Raw genomic sequence first — 11,316 nt, 5'->3', positions numbered from 1 at the left:
TGGGAAGGAATTTCAGCAGCTCAGGTAAGAGATTGCATTGTGATTGACATTTGAACTCCACCTCATGAAAGACTAAATCAAAACCACTCACCTAAAGGGCTCCTAGACTTGAGGCACCCAGAGCGCAAAGAGAAACACCTTGGTCATTTTGAGCCATTTTGTACGATCTGTTACATGTCAGCGGATAACTAAGTGTTGAACCTAGAACCTGGGATCAGAGACGAATTACCTTGCAAAAATGCACTCATGATCATAAAATTTACTGCTCTTCTAATGAATGAGAAGCAGCTACCGTAAAAATAATGGCCCGCTGAGGGCTGTAATATAGCGCTGACAGTTTGCAAGTTTGTGGCGCTATCCTATAGCATAATTAACACCTTACAGCAGTGGCTCTCAACCTTCCTAACGCTACGACCCTTTAATACGGTTCCTCATGGTGTGGGGACCCAATCATAAAACTATTTTCATTGCTACTTCATAACTGTAATTTAGCTAGTGTTATGAATTGTAATGTAAGTATCTGATAATCAGGACATCTGATATATGACCTTGATTGGGCCCCAGAGGGGTCATGACCCACAGGTTGAGAACCACCTCATTTCTCCCAAAGCCAGAGTGTAGAGCTGTAGGGATGGCCAGAACAGAGATAAAATTGTCCCGTTTGGGTGTTTTGTAGGCTACCTTATTTCAGAAGTAAAGTTTGGTATATTTTACACTTATCCAAAAGCAGTGACTGCTTCAAACAAAATACCCTCTGTTACTTGAATTTATATAGAATACTTTGGAAATTAAAATCTAGTAGTTAACACATTTACCATGTATTTTAAATAAAATAGAACTTATTAAAATTAAAAAATTTAAATATGTTCCCAGGATACTTAGTTTTTCATTTGTTTGGGGCTTCCGTATTCAATTTTTATAGAGGCATGGAGAATACTGTTTTCCTGTACTCTGAGATGTAATTTTTTTAAGAAAAAAAAAATAAATATGGTTTGTTAAGATCAAAGAACTTTCCATTTATTTTAAATATTAAAATAACACAAAGAACAAGTTCAGTATACCAGACACCTCCTATTCTTCATAAACAATTGAATTTTTTATATGAAAACATTTATACATAAGAAACAAACCAAATATCTATTGAACTCAAGATATTTTCTGTCCAATAGACAGTAGTGGATTTTGATATTGTAGATTTTCTTTTGTAATTGCTTTTACACTGTCCTTAATTAAAAACAAAATTTCTCATTTGAGACAGAAAACAAATTAAAGCCCATTTCTATTTTTATGTCTGTCATCCCTCTTAAACAGAACAGTTTTGATACAATATTTAGCAGCTAAATTTCCAGCTTGTGTGATGTTTTGGCAGTTGCATGCAACTTCTATAATATTGTCTTGTTTTCAGGGAGAGAAGTTTAATTGTCAGAAGAAATCAGATTTTATAATTGCACATCAGTACATTACCCAGCTTTAGGAAAGCAAACATATCTTTGACAAAGAGATGTGTGCATGTCCTTCATTTACGAGACTGGAGTTGCTTTTCTTTACCTAAGATCTGGGAAAATTTTTAAAAAGATCTTCATCTTTGAGTAACATCTAGAACAAAATCCCTAAATTCTCTTTAAGTAAAACTAAGTGGTTTGGGGATCAGGCTTTTATTGGGGGTGAGGAAACACACGCAGCAAGGCACACAGGCAGAAAAGACCCTCCTGGGGCACAACTTCTCCTTCAGAACTTGGGAGGGGGTTGCAGAATCTTTGAGGGGGTTTTCCTTTCCCAATCTAGGATTGGGCAGTGTCAACAAAGACCAGGAGACTGACAGGTCCACAGGTTTGGGATAAACATATTCTGGTGTGGCCTTGACCTTGTTGTTCAGGTCCAAAGGCAGGGAGCCATGCTGGTGGGAGAAAAAGCCCACAAGGCCTGTTTTAAACTGGCAAGCTTTTGTCTTAGGTCAGGAAAGTGAAGAAGCAGCCATCTTGGAAATTCACTGTCTTTATTATCCAGTCATAGCCCCTCTCCTTATCTGTCTGCCTATCAGGGAATCTCTCAAAGCCCTAGTCCCTCACTGGGTCAGAAGGAACTTTATTGGAAAGATGTGTGTGTGTGTGTGTGTGTGTGTACATATATACACATAGATCGATAGGTGGGTGGTTGGATGAATGGATGGATAGATAGATAGATAGATAGATAGATAGATAGATAGATAGATAGATAAATGATAGATAGATGATAGGTAGATGGATGGATAGATAGATATATAGATAGATGGTAGATAGATAGATAGATAGATAGATAGATAGATAGATAGATAGATAGATAGATAGATGAGGGGGTTGATCACCCAGTGTTTTGAGCATCCTCACATTTCCATAAACATGCAGAATAGTCCTGAAAGTCAGTGGGAGAAGACATGAAAATTGAGGAAGTCCACCCCAAAAGCAGCACATAGACCCAACCCCCAAACACATGCACACACAGGCAATGTTTCAGGAAAAAGGGGGAAAAAAGAAAAAAACTTGGGAAGAGTTTTCCAGAACACATGGGGTGTCTAGAATTCAGCTGCCAGCTGCCACCCTAGCCTTCTTTGTGTGTGACATTTCTGACTTTCCATTTGCAAGCGTCTGGGAAAACCAGGAGCTCCAACTAAAATCATCCCTGCTCTGTTCCTGTCCTTCAACCAGGAGCATTTACTATCTCCAGACTGGCTCATTCTTTGTGCTTGACAAAGCCCCAGGCAATACAATGTTTTAAAAAAAAATGTCAGTCACGAATAGGCAATCTGGTTTAATGAATGTAAATGATCTACTAAAAAACTGATAAAATCGGCAATTCATAATAATAAAGAGTTCTAAATAAAAGCCACACATGAATTAGGATGAGATGAAATAAGGGATTTAAACGTTTTAAGTTTATATTGAAACTGAAGATAAATTGTAAATATTGTCTTACCGTCATCTTTCTCTGACCTTGCTTCTTTATTTCTCGTCTATCTATAGTTTCTCTTGGGAAGCCCTCCACCCCGTCAGTATTCAATTTACATTAAAGTGTCCTTATTATACAATATAGTCCTGAAATTTCTTAGTCTTAAAGTCCCAAATCCCTGTTTAGCCTGAGTCTAGACCCATAAAGCTTAGGGGAACTTCTCAGGCTGTTAACGACGACCAAGTGAAGCTGTGTCTGTCCCCTGGCCAGTACTCCAGCTGTTAAAGATGACCGAGCCATCTGTCCCCTCGCCAGCTCCCCTAGGGACTTATGCTGGGACTTCATCTCCACACGTTGTTGGCCAGTGTCCCTATCTGTCATTTGGCTGACCCTTCTTACTAAACATGGCTTCTGCGTTCCTTTCCTCCCGTGTTTCTGACCAGAGACTCACTAAACGAGTGTTCCTGACACCAGGAATAGACATTTCCTAGACCTGTCTGTACTCCATTCCTGGGTCCTAATGTCATAGCCCATAGTTTTCCTAGAAAACAGAGTCATAAAACCTGCTGCCTCACATATCCATGGGAAAAAGAACTTCTCCCTCAGTTTTGCTCTGAGGTCAAGGGGGGAAGTAGAGTAGGACTGGTTGATGGGAATGAGTGACTGGGCAGACAGTGTCTGCTGAACAAATTCACCTTTTCATCTCTTACTCTAAGCCTTTCTTATGTTTTAAAGAGATATGGATGCAAACTTTCTCCCTTTTTTTTCTAAACTATGCCTAATGTCATATAATGTGCCATGTGTGTCTACAGTTGGTTTTATTTGCTTTTGGCTGTTTTCATATGTTGTTTGCATCAAAACTTCTTTTTAACAAACCGTGGCCGCATTCTTTCTCTCAACCTTAAAATTCATTATTGTTATGGGCTAAAACATTTTTTCAGGTTCAATTAAAAGGTGTATGATTTATAAATTTAACTATTGTGATCATTCATTAAAAGGACTGATAGACACACACCGTCATATAAAGTTGGACAGTCTAAAGATCTTAAAACCTATCAAAAAGGTATGTTTGAGTCTGTAAAATATTTCATAAAACTTTAAAATACTAATTGTTTATATAAAGCAACATTTATTAGAATCATAAGATTTTATTAAGCTTTAAAATTTAATCTAACATATACAGAGATTTTGGTAAGGATTTCCTTCCAAAGCAGATTCTAAATATATATACTTAACATAAATTTTTTATGTCTTTTAGATAATGAATAATGTAAAGTCATATTTTTTCAAAAATCCTTAATATAAAACTATTAAATATAAGGTTTTTAAAATTAAGACTATTCTATATACAAATTAATAAATGCATATATAGTTACTAAAAATCTATACGTTGTTTCCTATTCATGATGAGGGTTACAGGAAATATCTCAACAAACAATACTATTCAAAATCTTGGCTTATAAAATATATCTTATGAATGATTATGCATATAAAAACTGTTTATATGTTGCTTTAAATGTTTAAAAACATGTTTAAACATTTTTTAAAACGTACAATGTAGTTAGTACCACACTGACTTGTAAGTAAGCGCTCATGTAAATTCAGGTTGTTAACTTGGCCCCGCTTCCTTTTGGCTCACAATAAAACTAAAATTTTGTCATTCAGTGTTGTGCACGCCTTCAACCCCAGCACTTGGGAGGCAGAGGCAGGGGAATCTCTTTGAGTTTGAGGCCAGTCTGGTCTGCAGAGTGAGTTCCAGGACAGGCTTTAAAGCTACAGAGAAACCTTGTCTCAAAACAAAACAAAAACAAAACAAAACAAACAAACAAAAAACCCTAGAACCTAAAATTTTAAGGAACAAAACAGTAACAAAAAAAAAAATACAAAAAGGGTATGATTAACCAATTGACTACATTGGTAAATCAAATAGAAATAGCCAATAAGCATGAGTTGGGTTTTTTGTTTATTTGTTTTTGTTTTTGTTTTTTTAATATTAAGTCTATTTCTAAAGGCAGGACCTGGTCAGGACGCTTTCTCTTTGCCCTTCGCCGCAACAACTCCAGTTCTGCAGCACTGACCCTGCCGCTTGAGGGCACGGAATAACTTTAAGAGATGATTGCTCCTACTCTAAGATGCATTTTTTTTTCCTATTGGATAATTGCCACCCTTTGAGATACCACTCTTTATTCCAAAGATTAGCAGACGGCTTATACCTCAGAATAGCTGAGCTCAACAAAACAACCAACAACGAATGCCCGAGGAAATGTAGAGAAAAGAGAACCCTCGCTCTCCGCGAGTGGAGCTGCGAGCTGGTTCAGCTCCTCCGGAAGTCGATGTGAAGAATACGACCCTGCCACGCTGCCTCTGCACCCTGCTTCACAGACACTCGGCTACGTTCACGCCCGCCCTAGCCATCACAGCCGGGAAATGGCAGCAGACGTCGTTTCCACAGAGATGGAAGACCGGGAGAAGAGCTGCACCAGTGGACTTGGGGTTTTTCCTGGTGTCCACAAAAGGGACACACAGACAGGACAGTAGAAAATTTATGCTTTCTGAGGCAGGATGTGGGCCGGCTCAGCAGACGTAGTCAGCACCTGCATGGCGGGAGGGACCCCTGGGTTATATAAGCGCATCTCTCTTTAAGGGGATCGTTTTTCCTGCCATCCTCCGTTACCTCTTCAGGTATATCATGTTTCCGTTCCCTATCTGGCTCCCAGCTGTTCCCTTCAGGATGTTACATAGAATTTTTTTTTTTTCCTATTGCAGGAGGTCTTTGACCTTGCCTGGTCAAGGGAAGCTCCTGCTGTCTTCTTCAAAGGGCCCCACCGAACAGGAACCAGGCTATTTCTAAAGAGAGTCAGAAGATGTCACTGTGTTTTCATTCCTACCTCACTGGGTCTTCAGACTTGGGAGGCCCCACGATCTGTACCAGAAAGGAACATACTAGCAATGGACCAGCCATTTGTGCCAAAGGATGCTGATACTCATTATGACACTTGGTGTTCGGCAGGAGACCACAGATCCACGTTTATATTCCCTTTCTCCTCGTCATCTAGCATTACCCATTTCAGCACGATGAAATTACAACATATCATTAAAAATATCCGAACAGGTGATGGGGGAGCGAATTATCCAGACAGCCCACGGCTCACACTCCTCCCCAGAATAGTTTTAAGCTCAGATCTAGGTTTCAAGTCTTTGTCATTTCCCAGGGCTTAACCTAGGTTTCTTGTTTTATCTGTGGCCAGCTGTCGTGCCCCCCGCCCCGGCCATGCTTCAAACCATGTCATAACTGAACTGTCATACGTGAGAGTTTCTGGGTCTAGCCAGTAACAGAATTAAAAGACAGGAGAAAATCAGAGTGTGACAGTTAGCGTGGAGAAAATATCAAACACAGCGGGCAGAATTAGACAGTGAAGATAGCGCTTTATTAGAAGTAAGAACACAGAGAGACAGACACACACACACACACACAGAGAGAGAGAGAGAGAGAGAGAGAGAGAGAGAGAGAGAGAGAACAGAGAGCAGGGCACAAAGACAGAAAGACTCTAATTAAAGTGGAGGGAAGGTTTGGTGGCCCTAAGATCCAGACTCTTCTCAAGGGTGGGGTTTTGTTTCTGTTGCTGCTGTTGCTACTGATGCTGTTGTTTGTTTTTAAGTAGTTGAAGGCTCTTCTCTCAAACTAGGGTCCGTCGGAACAGACGCAGGCTGACTGGCTGGCTCACACAGCGATGCAAACATGCCCTGGTGCTGCCTTGAACACCTCTGGTTGGTCCCTGAGCAGGTGGGCCCTGCTGGTGACAGAGGAGCCTGGACCCAGTGTCCGGAAGACAATGACTTCTGTGTCTGTTTGTGGAGGAAAACCAACGGCTTTGACAAAAGTCTGAGACATCTGGGAGTTCCCACAAGGTCCCCTTGACCAATAATCAACTACATGTAACCCCCTTCCGGGCACTGGAGGTTGATGCTGGTGATAAAAGATGTCTAGTTAGGGTGTTGTCTGCCTAACTATTTGGTGACTTCATTTAGCTTTCCTTTGCATATGTGTATATTTTATATTTAAGTAGTGCATATTTATTTATGTGTATATTTAAGTAGTGGGATTCCATATGACCCCTCAGGTGGCCCTTAGTGTTTTCTGTCCTTCTCCACATTCCTTTCTTTACTTCCTTTTTCCACTACCTCTCTGTTTGATCCTCTTGTTTTATTCCCACTCCATCTATCCGTAACTGTCTATTCTGTCTTCCTTTCCTAGGGAAATCCTTCCCTGCCCGCTAGTCTCTCACTCTGTAGCTAACCTCCATGGTTATATGGATTGTAACCTGCTTAGAGAAGACTTCACAGACAACATCCACATGTAAGTGATACTGACTATGTATGTCCTCTGGGTCTGGGCTACTCAGAATGATTTTTTTTCTCATTTCATCCATTTACCTGTAGATTTCATGACAATTTTTAAAACAGCTGAGCAATATTCCATTCTGTAAATGTATCACGTTTTCATTATCCATTCCACAATTGATAGACATCTAGGCTGTTTCCAATTCATGGCTATTATGCATAGAGCAGCAATGAACATGGATGTCCAAGTATCTCTGTGGGATTATCTGGAGTCATTTGTGCATCTGCCCAAGAGTGCTATGGCTGGATCTTGCAGCAGATCTATTCCTGGCTTCCTAGGGATCTGCCACACTGATCTCCACAGTGAATATGAGCGTTTTCACTCCCACCAGCAATGCGCATTCTTATTTCTTTATCTCCACACACACCCCTGCTTTCTCACAGGCATGGAACCAAGAGCTGTTCCTGGCTCACTGGAAACCCACACCAGGGCACAGGACAGGGTAGTGTGGGATGCCAGTGTCAGGATGGCCCCTCCCCAGGTCCAGCATCATCAGACTAAGAAGCACGCACAGAAACAGACTTGCTGCACCTGGAAGAGGGTCTTCCTCTAAAAGCGACGCTCCTCTGCCCTCCTCTGCCCTCATCACGTGCACTGTCAAAGCAGAGGCAGGTAAGGTGGGCTGTTCTGAGACAGCATCCGTGACCAAGGAAGGAGTCAGCAGTGATCATAGGGTGCTGTCACCTGTGCAGAGAGGCTGGGACACAGGTCATCGCAGCTCTGCTTGGGCCTGTGAAATGACGGCAGGAGGTCTTAGGAAGAAGCCACATGGTCCCCAGACCAGGGAAAGGCGCAAGGGGAAAGCGTGGGGACTGAAAGGGGGTTTCCAACGTGTATACTTCCTGTGGCCAAAGATTTAGAACTGGGGAGCTGGGGAGATGGCTCCGTAACTGAGAGCACTTGTTGCTCTTGCAGAGGACCTGGGCTCAGTTTCCAGCACCCACGTGGTGGCTCACAGTCATCTCTACCTCCAATTCCAGGGGACGTAACACCCTCTTCTGACTTCCACAGGCACCAGCGTGCACACAGTGCACATACACACACACAGGCAAAACACTCATAAATGCAAAACACTCAAACACGCAAAACACTCATACACATAAAACACTCGTACACATAAAACACTCGTACACATAAAACACTCGTACACGTAAAACACTCACTCATACACGTAGTAAAACAAACACTCATACACATAAAACACTCGTACACATAAATCACTCATACACATAAATCACTCATACACGTAAAACACTCACTCATACACGTAGTAAAACAAACACTCATACACATAAAACACTCGTACACATAAATCACTCATACACGTAAAACACTCATACATGTAAAACACTCATACATGTAAAACACTCATACACGTAAAACACTCATACATGTAAAAGAAAGTGAATAAGTTTTTAAAAATAGATTTAGAATTAGACACACACATACAAAACAAACCAACCCTGTGTCATCTCTAACACTGCCAACTTGAAGCAACTTCTCCACATGGAAGCCAAATGGTTCAGCGCACACCCCACATCAGAGCCACTGGGGACACTGCCTGGGAGGACAGAGTTTTGTGTGCAGGTATGTTTGAGTATGGGACCACATGGCACTTGTGTGCATGTATACCTATGTGCGCGCACACACACAGAATTAAAATAAATTAAAAAATAATGATACAAACAGTCTTTTGTTTGATATTCACTAGGATATGTTCACGTTTTTTTAAAATGCCTGTTAATTCATATAAGCATCAATGGTCAACCAGCTTGGGACTTTTTCTAAGTGTTGATATTGGCTTTCTCACCGATGACCTTGTATTTCTCAGAAACATTACCTCTCATATCATCTGCATATAAAAATGATTTACCTTGTCTGTTTGTATGTCTCCGTATCAGGGAGAACTGGCTAAAACCTCCAGTGTAACTCTATGAGATAGACAGACTAGGGCCACGTGCCGAGTTCTAATTCACGAAGCGTCACAGGGCTTAACGAAGCACCTTCCTCCATTCTGACTGCAGTCAACAGGCGGCGAAACGAAGGACGATGTTCCTGCGACCTCTTCTGGCGAAAGGTTTGTCCTGAGGGAATGAGATTTGCATTGCAGGCGTGGTACGCCACCTTGTGGAAGTAAGGATGTAGTGCACCTCAGGTGCGTCTTCTGCCATAGTTAAGACCCTGGTCTCTCCAAAGCAGGCAGCCAAGATGGACATGGGTCACCCTCAACACAAACACAATCCTTCTCTCTCCACTTTGGTGGGAAGTATCTGGGGAAGCGGAAATCCAGAGCTAGTCAGGCAAGAAGAGTGCACTCCCTCTCCAGCGAGAGTCACGCTCACCTCTCCCCTTGGCGAAAGTCCCATGACATGGCTACCGAACCTCAGGGCACTGATGGCGCCGATGTCTTTGGAGAACTCGGGCGGACCAGCGTCTTCTGTCTAATCTGTCTTCGTTAGCTGTGAAGAAGCATAGCCAAAGCAAATCGGAGAGGAAAGGGTTTATTTGGCTCACATCTACATCACAGCTCGTCAATGAAGGCAGTTGGAACAGGAACTGAAGCAGTACAGGAACCTGGAGGCAGGAACTGATGCACAGGTCATGGAGGGGAGCTGCTTACTGCCTTGTTCCTCATGGCTTGCTCAACCTGCTTTCTTATAGAACCGAGGACCACTAGCCTAGGGGTTCTCCCCTTCGACAATGGGGGCCAGGCCTTTCCTGATCGACCACTAATTAAGAAAACGACCTACCGGCTTGTCTGCCTACAGCCTGACCTGGAGGTATTCTCCCAGGGGAGTTCCCTCCTCTCGGTTGGCTATAACTCGCGTCAAGGTGACAAAAAACTAGCCAGCACATAATCCAATGGGACACTGGCCTCCAAATGCCCAGTTAAACTCTCATCGGATATCATGATGAAATTGAATCATCATCCTGATTCCCATGAAGGAAAGGCATGTGCTGTAATCAGCTGGTAGGAACTGCCTCGTTTGTGGTTGTGGGACACCAAGAAACGCCCTCCTTGGTGTGACAGTTTACGTCTTCAGTCCCAGCCCCTGAGGAGGAGGGCAGGGGCAAGCAGATCTTTGGGAGACAGAGGCCAGCCCTGGCTTACATAAAGAGGTCCAGGCCAGCCATAGTAAGATCTTATCTTCCAAACAGAAACACAGACAGAAACAAGCTCCCTCTGTCCCAGAGAGGCTTTCTCAGTAAAGTGGCACCTCAGGGGAGCCACTTTCAAGAGCACAGTCCACTACTGCCACAGTTATGCAGTCTGAGTTTCCCCGTATTTGGGGAAATCGTAGGGGTCAACGCATCCAGAGTGCAATAGATAAGCCTCGCCCCGGGAAAACCTCCTTCGTGATCATGGTGTCTCCTCTGCCAGGTAAGTATGCTATTTTTAAAATATGTGTGGTATAAGTAAATTTTAGGGAAAGAGAAGACGTTTCTCTATTGCACAGCTTGTCTTTGCATGGACCACCACTAGGTGGCAGTAGCGCCTTCCTAAGCAATTAGAGGCTTGCGGACAAGACGTTTGGGGAAACAGGAGCTCAAAGAACTTGAGGTCAAATGGTTAAGCTTACTGGCTGAGGCTAAAGAGTGTGAATTATCAAACCAGCTGAAGGACGAAACTAGGATAAAAGGGAGGACAAGACTACTCCGAAGGGGCTAAAGTGAAGGCTTATTATAGATACGAGGAAGAAAACAGACAGAGGCAGAGGCATCTGGAGGCGCTCACTGTGAACAGGACTGGCTGAGCCGAACCACGCCAGGAGACCGGGAGCGGGAAAGGGAGAGACGGAACCAGGAGCAGCGGCCAAGTGGGTCAGGGGGCTAAAAGGCCAAGTAGCAAAAATGGCTGTGTTATGTAGGGAAGAGAGGACAACCCAGCCCCTGGGCCGGGGAAGTTTTGGATTGGGAGCAGGGAAAGCCACCCAGGAGGACTCTGAAACAGGCAGATACTGAGAGCAGCACAAATGGGCTTCCGTCTT

General features: G+C 42.9%; 1 non-coding gene across 1 annotated transcript; it reads right to left on the bottom strand.

The window, feature by feature from the left end:
• Nucleotides 1-10,547: 10,547 nt before the first annotated feature.
• On the bottom strand, nt 10,548-10,717 carry LOC125410620 (U1 spliceosomal RNA). Its single transcript, XR_007235125.3, has one exon. It is a non-coding gene; the product is annotated as a U1 spliceosomal RNA (small nuclear RNA).
• Between the last annotated feature and the right edge of the window lie 599 nt (nt 10,718-11,316).

The sequence above is a fragment of the Myodes glareolus genome, chromosome 22 (genome assembly GCF_982192425.1).
Source record: "Myodes glareolus chromosome 22, mMyoGla1.1, whole genome shotgun sequence".
Lineage (NCBI taxonomy): Eukaryota > Metazoa > Chordata > Mammalia > Rodentia > Cricetidae > Myodes > Myodes glareolus.
The sequence above is the reverse complement of the archived record's forward strand: the minus strand, read 5'-3'. Positions and strand labels throughout refer to the sequence as shown.